Source organism: Lycium barbarum, chromosome 7 (genome assembly GCF_019175385.1).
Source record: "Lycium barbarum isolate Lr01 chromosome 7, ASM1917538v2, whole genome shotgun sequence".
Lineage (NCBI taxonomy): Eukaryota > Viridiplantae > Streptophyta > Magnoliopsida > Solanales > Solanaceae > Lycium > Lycium barbarum.
This window is the reverse complement of record NC_083343.1, coordinates 25,696,532-25,705,304: the sequence shown is the minus strand read 5'-3', so window position 1 is coordinate 25,705,304 and position 8,773 is coordinate 25,696,532. Positions and strand designations below refer to the sequence as shown.

General features: G+C 35.9%; 1 long non-coding RNA gene across 1 annotated transcript; it reads right to left on the bottom strand.

Annotated features, from left to right (window-relative positions):
- Window positions 1–293: 293 nt before the first annotated feature.
- Window positions 294–3,004, bottom strand: LOC132603321 (uncharacterized). The gene is made up of 3 exons (XR_009568161.1): window positions 2,744–3,004; window positions 833–1,884; window positions 294–737 (listed from the first exon to the last, which is right to left on the bottom strand). It is a non-coding gene; the product is annotated as an uncharacterized LOC132603321 (long non-coding RNA).
- Between the last annotated feature and the right edge of the window lie 5,769 nt (window positions 3,005–8,773).

Here is an 8,773-nt window from a genome sequence, read left to right as displayed (position 1 = left end):
AAAACCCAACATATTATTCTGAGGACGATATTGAAGACTTCTATTCTGATAATGATTAGTAGTTATTTTGGTTCACTCTCTTAGATTTTGAGTAATTTAAGTTTCGAACTCGTGCAGTTAACTTGTATTTTTAGTTTATGATGAAATCACCAATTTGAATGTTTTTAGTATGTTTTAAATTTTCTTTGATTGTTATAGTCTATTATTAATTTAAATAATCTTCTTAGAGTTAGTAATACATAAAAAGTTCAACAATTCACAATTTAAAAAAAAAATAGAAAAATTATTACATAAAGGGTGAGGATTAAATAATAAATGAAAACGTGCAACTAGTAAAAACAAAGTACATAACAATAACAAAATAAATAGAAAATACATAGAAATATTAAATTTAATAAACAAAATACATAGAAACAATAAAAAACAATAACATAGCACAAATAATTTTCCAAAATTTCAGTTTTTCTTTCAAACCATTTTTCTCGTGTTGAGTTTCTCTAAGGTTAGCCTTGAAAAAAACTTTGTTTTTCTTTAGATTCTTTTAGCAAGACCTCCAAAAGGTCAATCTCTTTTTTAGCTTCCATAAGCTTAAATTGCAAGTCAAACTTTACGGTATCTTTTCAGATACGTGAAGTTGCGGTATCTCTATCAACAGGAGGCTTTTTAATCTTCGCCGCCACCGTTTTATCCACGGGAATGCTATCTTCCCAATGAAAATGTTTACAACCGCCCATATCCTATAAATATTACAAGAAAATCAGTTTTTAAAAGTGAAATATGTAAATAATGTGAAAAAAAAAATTAAACCCTAAAAACTTGTAAAAACACTTACTTCGGGTACTTTACAATGCCAAAAATGACGCGCAAAGGGTACTTCGGTCACTTTTTGTTTTTCTGGGGTATTTTGGCACCTTTGGATACTTTTTGGGTCATTTAAGTTGCGGACTCCATGAATCTGGTCAAGTCATGGTACAAATCCGGTTCAAGAAAGGCCTAACATCATTTTTCAAACCAAGTGTAGTGTAAGATTTCGGCTTGAAACTCATTCCTGGCACATGAAAACCCAAGAATATGTAACCAAAACCCAATTGAAACAAATGAACTCAAAAAGTCACTCATAGCCTAAAGAGACTAATTAGTGAACGTAAGAGCAAAAAATTGAGTCTAAAAGTCACAACAAGAATCCTTACTTTAATCATTTTTCTTTTTTCAAAAATCAAGAATTCATATGCTAAGATATAAAATAAGTTGGTACCAAGCAAGCCAAACATTAGCCAAGGGGCAAAAAGTCACATCCCAACACCATTTTCACTCCTACACTACCTAATACTCACTTCTACACCTAACTTACAAGGCTTATTTCCCTTAAGAAAGTGTCCAACTATCTATCATAGGGACACGCCGACTCAAAACTACCTAAAAACACCGGATTCAAAAGACATTAGCATCTTCGGGAAAAGAACCACGGCAAAAAAAATCCAAGGATATTGCTAATACATAACAAAATATGGGCATACACAAACAAACAAAAACTAGCATATCATACTAATATAAACATGTTACAAACACAATAAAAAAATCAAAACAAAGAGTCAATCTACCAAATCCGTCAACCACCATATAACATCACAAATAAATGAGCCACCCCCAACTAAAATGTTGCATTCCCCTCAATGCAACTAACAATAAGAGTGAAGTAAGAGGGACTCCCTGAAAGAATGTGTGTTCGGAGCTGGGCAGTTATGCGGCATCAAAACCCTCTTCCTCCATGACTTGATTGGCTTCTCCTTAACCACTCAAAAAGCATCTTAACACTCGGTCATTAACACTCAAGATACATCGTTCGTGTTCATTAGCCCAACCAACTAGGTACAACAATGTTGCCTATAACCAGTACGTGAAGATGTCAATATATTCACATTTAGCATCAAGTTACAAGCCAGTGAAGTTCATGGAAGAATTATCAAAAGACATCAATTAATCATGCCAACAAATATTTCAAGAATGCACTAGTTGGATCATTTTATAGTACAAGAAATAGCATTAAGGAGATTTAGCACCTAAACTTTAATGTCAAAAGAACCACTTTCGGTACACTCACAATGTAATGCATAGTAACTCCATCAATAAACTCAATGACAATTTAGTTCAGTAAACCCAAACATCAAAGAACACTTACTTAACTTTCATAAAACTTCATTTATCTTTTTCAAGGAAATAAGCACATATAATCTATCTTTTCAAAACAAGAACATCCCATCTCATAATGCAAAATAACTTTCAAGCCACAATTCATTTAGATAAATAATTGCCTAAATCTCAAGAACAACAATCATAAAAGAAGCATGACATTTGACACAGGCCAAGGGCAGTAGAACATCAAAACAACAGTCATGGCGAGTGTCAAACTCGAAAAATCTGACCAACCAGTCCACAACCTACTTGGCTACCCAAAAGTTACTCACAATCGACTCTTAATAGCGCTCGATTACTCAGACTTCACCGGAGAATCAAATAGTCTCTCAAATAATTTGTCAAACGAGTAGTGTGCGTAACTTTAACAAAGCTCTTTGTGACAACAAGCTAATTGAATTGCCCTCCCAACAAGCTCTTTATTTCTATCAGCAAACAACAACAGAATTTCACAATTTGTGCCCTCAAATCCCACATTAAACTAAGCACATGGCAAAGAAAAAAAAAATTACAAAGAAGCAGCGAGGGAGTGGGAGAGAAGGAGATTTACCCGGTGTATCCTGGTTGTTTGTGGTGGTGGAACGAGGCTGGTGGTCTTGGAGTGTCAAGAGCGAGAGAAGAGATACTTACCTGAGCGAGAAACGCTGCGTTACACGAGAGCCTAGTTGCTGAAGTATTTTCAGCCTTCCTATGTTTGTGCTTTAGGGGAGTGCTTTTGTTGGCTACTGTTTTAAGCCAGGTCCACATTGTCAAGTCAGTTCCAGGTTTTGCAATGGGCCTACTAGGGCTGTTTTGATACGCCAACGACCACAATTTCACAAACTTTGCAAAACCACACAGTGATTTACACTGTTTTCTTTTTATGCAACTTTTCAACTCCTCTACCCTTTCAAATGAGGTCCAAAATTTGTGAACTTGGTAAAATGAAAAAAAAAATTGAAAATTAAAATTGCAAGATTGAATTAAAAATTAAATAAATATGGGTTGCCTCCCATAGAGCATGCATTTAACGGCGTGACATGACATGAGTCAACTTTACCACTTTTCTCTTCACTTGAAGGATATGAATTGAGCACCTAAGTTCGACTCAAGTTTGTGATCATGAGCGGTGGGAGATGGTAAGTAAATGAACAAGCCAAACGCCAATTTCTTCATTTTTCACTTCTTGGCTTCCACGTGAGAAATGTCATTTTGCCTTCTTGATCTTTCAAATTGCAAGATGTACGGCGCTCTTGTCTTTCTTCTTTGTCGTCCAAAATGGATGTATGTGGTTCAATCCCCATATCACCACACAAAGTCAATGTTGAAAAATGCTTGGAATGAGACATAAAGCTTCCAACTTGCAAATTTTTCCAAGTCTTTCTCTTTTTCCCCTGAATTAGAGCTAATATCTATACGCGGGTTCATAAAAGCTACTAAGAGGTTGTGGACTCTATTCAGATTTTATAAGTTTAGAGTCGCCACCTAATTTTATAATGGAAATTAGGAAAACCGGGTAAAAAAGGTTTATCAAAATAAGAGAAAAATCCTTTTAAACCAGAGTTCGAGGTAAGAGTTCTAGTGATCCCCTAGGAAGGTTTTAAGCACCCTAATATTAAGGATCCGTAGAATACGGTTGACCTACGAGCTTCAATGTATGATTAATGTATTTATTTACTTAAAATATTTCTTTCTTGCAAAATTCGTCATGCTAATCATCATTTTTCTTTTTGGCAAAAATATCTCTTTTGGGAAAAGATTTGGTTAAAAATATTTATAAGGGTTCGAATCGCTTCATTTCCGGACCAAAACACACAAGGATTTCGCCCAAGTAGAGTTACTACTAACTTGGTCCTAATGATATGACTTTAGTCCTTATAAGTTTTATTACTTATATAGAAAATAAGTAGAGTATATCTCCTTAATAATAGTATAGGCATGGATAAAAGGAGTTTATTGTTTTATTTCCTTAGTCTATTGAAGCTAGTATTTTCAACTCTATTCCAATACCAAAGCCATCTTATTCTCAAATAAAGGTCCAAATGTATTTCCTCTTGTTTTTATGCCTTAAGTTTTGGGCTTTTGGCCCAAAAATGTAAAAATCCCTTTAGTCTTTGAAAGGAGTTGTAAACCCAATTTCAATTTTTAGAAAGGTTCAACTTATACTTATAAAAATCTGAGTTTTTGCATCAAAATTAATCTAAGTCTTTTTCAAAGCTTGTCTGACAATCTCAGTCCAATTTATTAAGACTCCAAAAGAAATGATGGTCTGTTTCTACTTCTCTTTCAATGTGCCAGTGGCCCAATATAATCCAGTCGTTACTCATTCCATTTCCAGCAGAGCTTAAGGCCCAAAATAGTCCAAGTTTGAATTCAAAAAACCATTTTCCAACTTGCACATTATTTGCAAAAAATCCCGATTTTTATACATGAAAGAATTTATAAAATTTAATATTACCAAAATCATGCTTGTATTAATATTTAACCGAGTTCAAAAATCATGTGAGGCAATTACCTAACGGCTACGCGTATTTCCTAAGTTCTAATCATATAGGGGTTTCAATATTTACAAGTGTATTTTTTACATATACAAACAAATACACAAATATACATAATTATATACAAGAAAAATAAAGTAGGGTTAGGCTTGTAGGCCTACCTAAGCCTACCAGTTGCCATTTTCACCCATGGTTGGGCCTTCAAATATTTCCATCATCACACGAACTTGATCAAGATGAAAGGTTGGGCCTCAGGCCCAACAGGTTTAATGGAAGAAGATGGCCCAAGTGACCACGATGTTTTATCACACGCAAACAAGGAAGGGGAAAAGGAAAATACCGGGTAGAAGTATCTAATACTTATCACTAACTTAAATACAACATGAATTCAAACATACATATTCATGCATACATAGTGTATTCATTCAAGAAGTATAATAAAGGGACCAAAGGCCCTAAACAGATAATGAGAAGAGAGAAATGTAGGCAGGCCCAATTTGAAAGGGAAAACAGCAAGAAAATAAAGCCCAAATGCGGACAGATTCATAATAGGTAAAGGAAAGGCCCAACACAAAACAAATAAGGAAAACCAAGTCTAAATAATTGTTACTAAAAGGCACAAGATAGAAGTTCCGAGCCTACATGAATAATATACCTTAAGTATACTAGATATACAAATCCATATATACCAGAGGTATACAGGGACTGTATATATCTGATATACTTAAGTATATATTTTGTATACCATAACTCAAACAGGACAGAAGTCAACTACAACTTGGAGAATGCTACATCTAGTTCTACTTCAGGTTTTATACACACTTAACATACTCAGGCATTATCAAGAGAGCACAGAACAAGTTCTTTTCAAGAGCAATGCAGCTATATAACATTTGAGGAGGCATGGCAAATACTATATATGTAACAAACCGAAATTTTTAAACTAACAATTGAATTTTCGGTTGACCATATCTTGATAGTAGGGATATATTTTATTTCGCGCTTCTTGAACGTGAATTTGAGGATATTTGGAACTTGTTTGAAGTGTTATGGGTAGTTATGTAAACTACTCCTACTATTATTATCTTAGTAAATTAAGAAATGGAAGGGATATTTGATATTTTGGTCAACCACCTTTTTTTTCGTTCATCCTTAAGAAAGTAATATATATATATATATATATATATATATATATATATATATATATATAATATCTTTTCGGGCTCTTATTCTCCCCAACCCCAATTTTGTTTTCCTCCACCAAAATAAAACCCCAAAGCTTCTCTCCTCTCATAATATTCAACCTCTAAATCAATCATCAAGGCTTGTTTTGGTTGAGCCCCAAACAACTCCACACGATTGAGGTAAGTTGCCAAATCCCGTTTTGAACTGATCAGTTGTTAGTATTTTGAGCTTATCTCCTTATATAAAATTTAGTTTTAAGTGAGCCAAGATGATCTGGAAAGCTATTTCATAGATCTATAACTTTTGTTCAGGCTCCAAAACCTAGTTTTGCTTGTATTTACTCAAAACGATGTGATGAAATACAGGGAAGGCGCTGCCCAGATTCTGTTTTACAAACCCCCATGTGCTACTGTTAGTATTTTTGTCATGACCTAAATTGATGAGTCGTGACACGAGTGTCTGACCATTAGCGACCAAAAACCCCTATACACATCTCTGGACCTTACTGAACATCAAGGGCCCATAAGTTACTTAAACTGATCTCATAATTAGGGGTGACATCATTAACTCTGTACAATCTGTATATACATATACATGTTGAAAGAACAGTGCAAGCCGGCTAGGCTGCTACATATACTGTACACAAAAAACCAGAAGTCGACAAGGCTACATCATCTGACTGATACATACAACTGTGTACAGACCTCTACTGGAATAAAGCTGTAGAAAGGACGGGACAGGGCCCCGTCATACCCATATGCATATACATCTCAAAAGAGGCATACCAAAACTACCTGCAGCTCCGGATCAAATAGAGTGAACTGACCACCGCTGGATATAGAGGTCCTACTGAGCTGGACCACCTGTCAGTCTACCTGAACCTGCGGGCATGAATGCAGCCCCCCGAGCAATGAGGAGTCAGTACGGATAATGTACTGATTATGTAAGGTATAAGAACAACATGTATATATAAGAATCGTGAATAAAATCTGAACTCATAAGCTGAAATTACTATATGTAATTGTATGAACTAGTATCTGTATGTATCTGCATAAATCTGTATAACTGACATTGCCTCTGTGGGCGCATAATATGCATGCTCTCAATGATAATCGTGATCATGTATATATATATATATAGTGCTGAGGAAGGTTTACCCCGATCCATATCCCATATAATAGTGCCGAGGAATGTAGGACCCTATCCATATATCATCATCAAGGTGCACCAGCTGATCAGGTGGTAATGAGTATATAACGCCTATCCCTTTCCCCCATACCCCATATACATATAATACACGTGTATATAACGCCTTCTGGTCATAGGTCAATATGCATATGTATATGAATGCAATGCATAACTGAAATGTGTACATAGAACGCTCGGAGTGACATAAGGCCACATTACCTCCGATGGACAACCTTTGAGCTAACATTATCAACATAAGAAATCTCAAGATCCATGAACAGAAGGAACAATCATGCGGGGTATAGGAACATCAAAGACTGAAGTACTCCTAGTGCTTCTAAGAGTAGAGTACTATGGAAGCTCGTCTACTCACTTGTTGGTTCATATCATAAGATCATGCCAAAAGAAAGAAAGGATAAACTTAACATACCTTGAAGTATAACCAATCGTCCAACTTCTACTTCTCGAACTCGTAGGTCTACAATCAAGATAACATATGCCTTAATTAGACTATTTACCTTGTTTACTAACCATTTTTAAATATAAAAAAGAGCTTAACGAATTGTGAACAACATTTCCCTTGTTAGCTCAACAACCCTTCAACTTCCCATTCAATCCGACATCAACCTCAATATCCACAACAACAATGACAACACTTACATATAAAAATATACTCAAATCCATTCCTAATCATCTTTTTAAAAGCATCCCCATAATCACTATTTTACCGTTAAACAACTTATCACTTTCATAGCTACCTTCTCTTTACTTAAAACCACTAAAACTCTTAGTAATTAACTTAAGTACAAAAGTAGAAATCATTTACATACCTTGAGGGATCTAAGATTCCAACGATTAGCTTCAACTTCAACTTCCCAAGCCTCACAACTTTTATGAAACCCTAGGAGCAACCTTCTTCTTCACAAGATCGGGTTTTACGGGGCTCGGGTCTTACCAAATCTCCACTATTATGATAGAAAATGTTGGGAGTAAATATACTAGGCTTTTTTCTAATTGAAAGAGAGAAAATGAGAAATAAAGTCGTGGGATCATATATTTATACTTGGAACTAAAAAGTTCCAGCGGTGCGGTTCAACGAACGGGTCGACGACCCGTCGACGTGTCGATAGTCCTTCGACTTGCTCCTTCGGCCTGTGCCTGCAGATTCAAGGCTACAGAAACACAACGAAGCCACACAATGATGGTCCGTCAATGTGTCGACGGCTCGTCGACGATGACTGGTGTCTGCAGATTTTCCTGATTCAGTTCAGGTTGCATCGATTCGATTCGTTCAACTTCTAATCCTATAAATTACCAGGAATACCTGCTGGTACCTTTGTACACTGGGTACGACACTTTCTATCTCCAAAACTCGGGCACGGGTGTTTATTCCAAAGGCATACCTGACTATGAAATCATAAGTTCTCCTACGACGAAAACGAGAGGCGTAACATTCTCCCCCTCCCCTCAGGAACATTCGTCCTTGAATGTTCAAACAAATCATGAGCTATAGGAATTTCGGCAGAGTTTCCCCTGTAATTATACAAACCCAACCTGCATGCAGTGATCCAAAATAATGCCACACAGGGCAACATACTACAACATACAATACAGTGGCCTCACACGACCAATCACGATAACTGAAAATGAAATAAGACCTGGGGAAGATGATGCCTCAGACTGTACCTCCTGAAATGCCGGAAACAAATACGGGTACTTAATCCTCATTG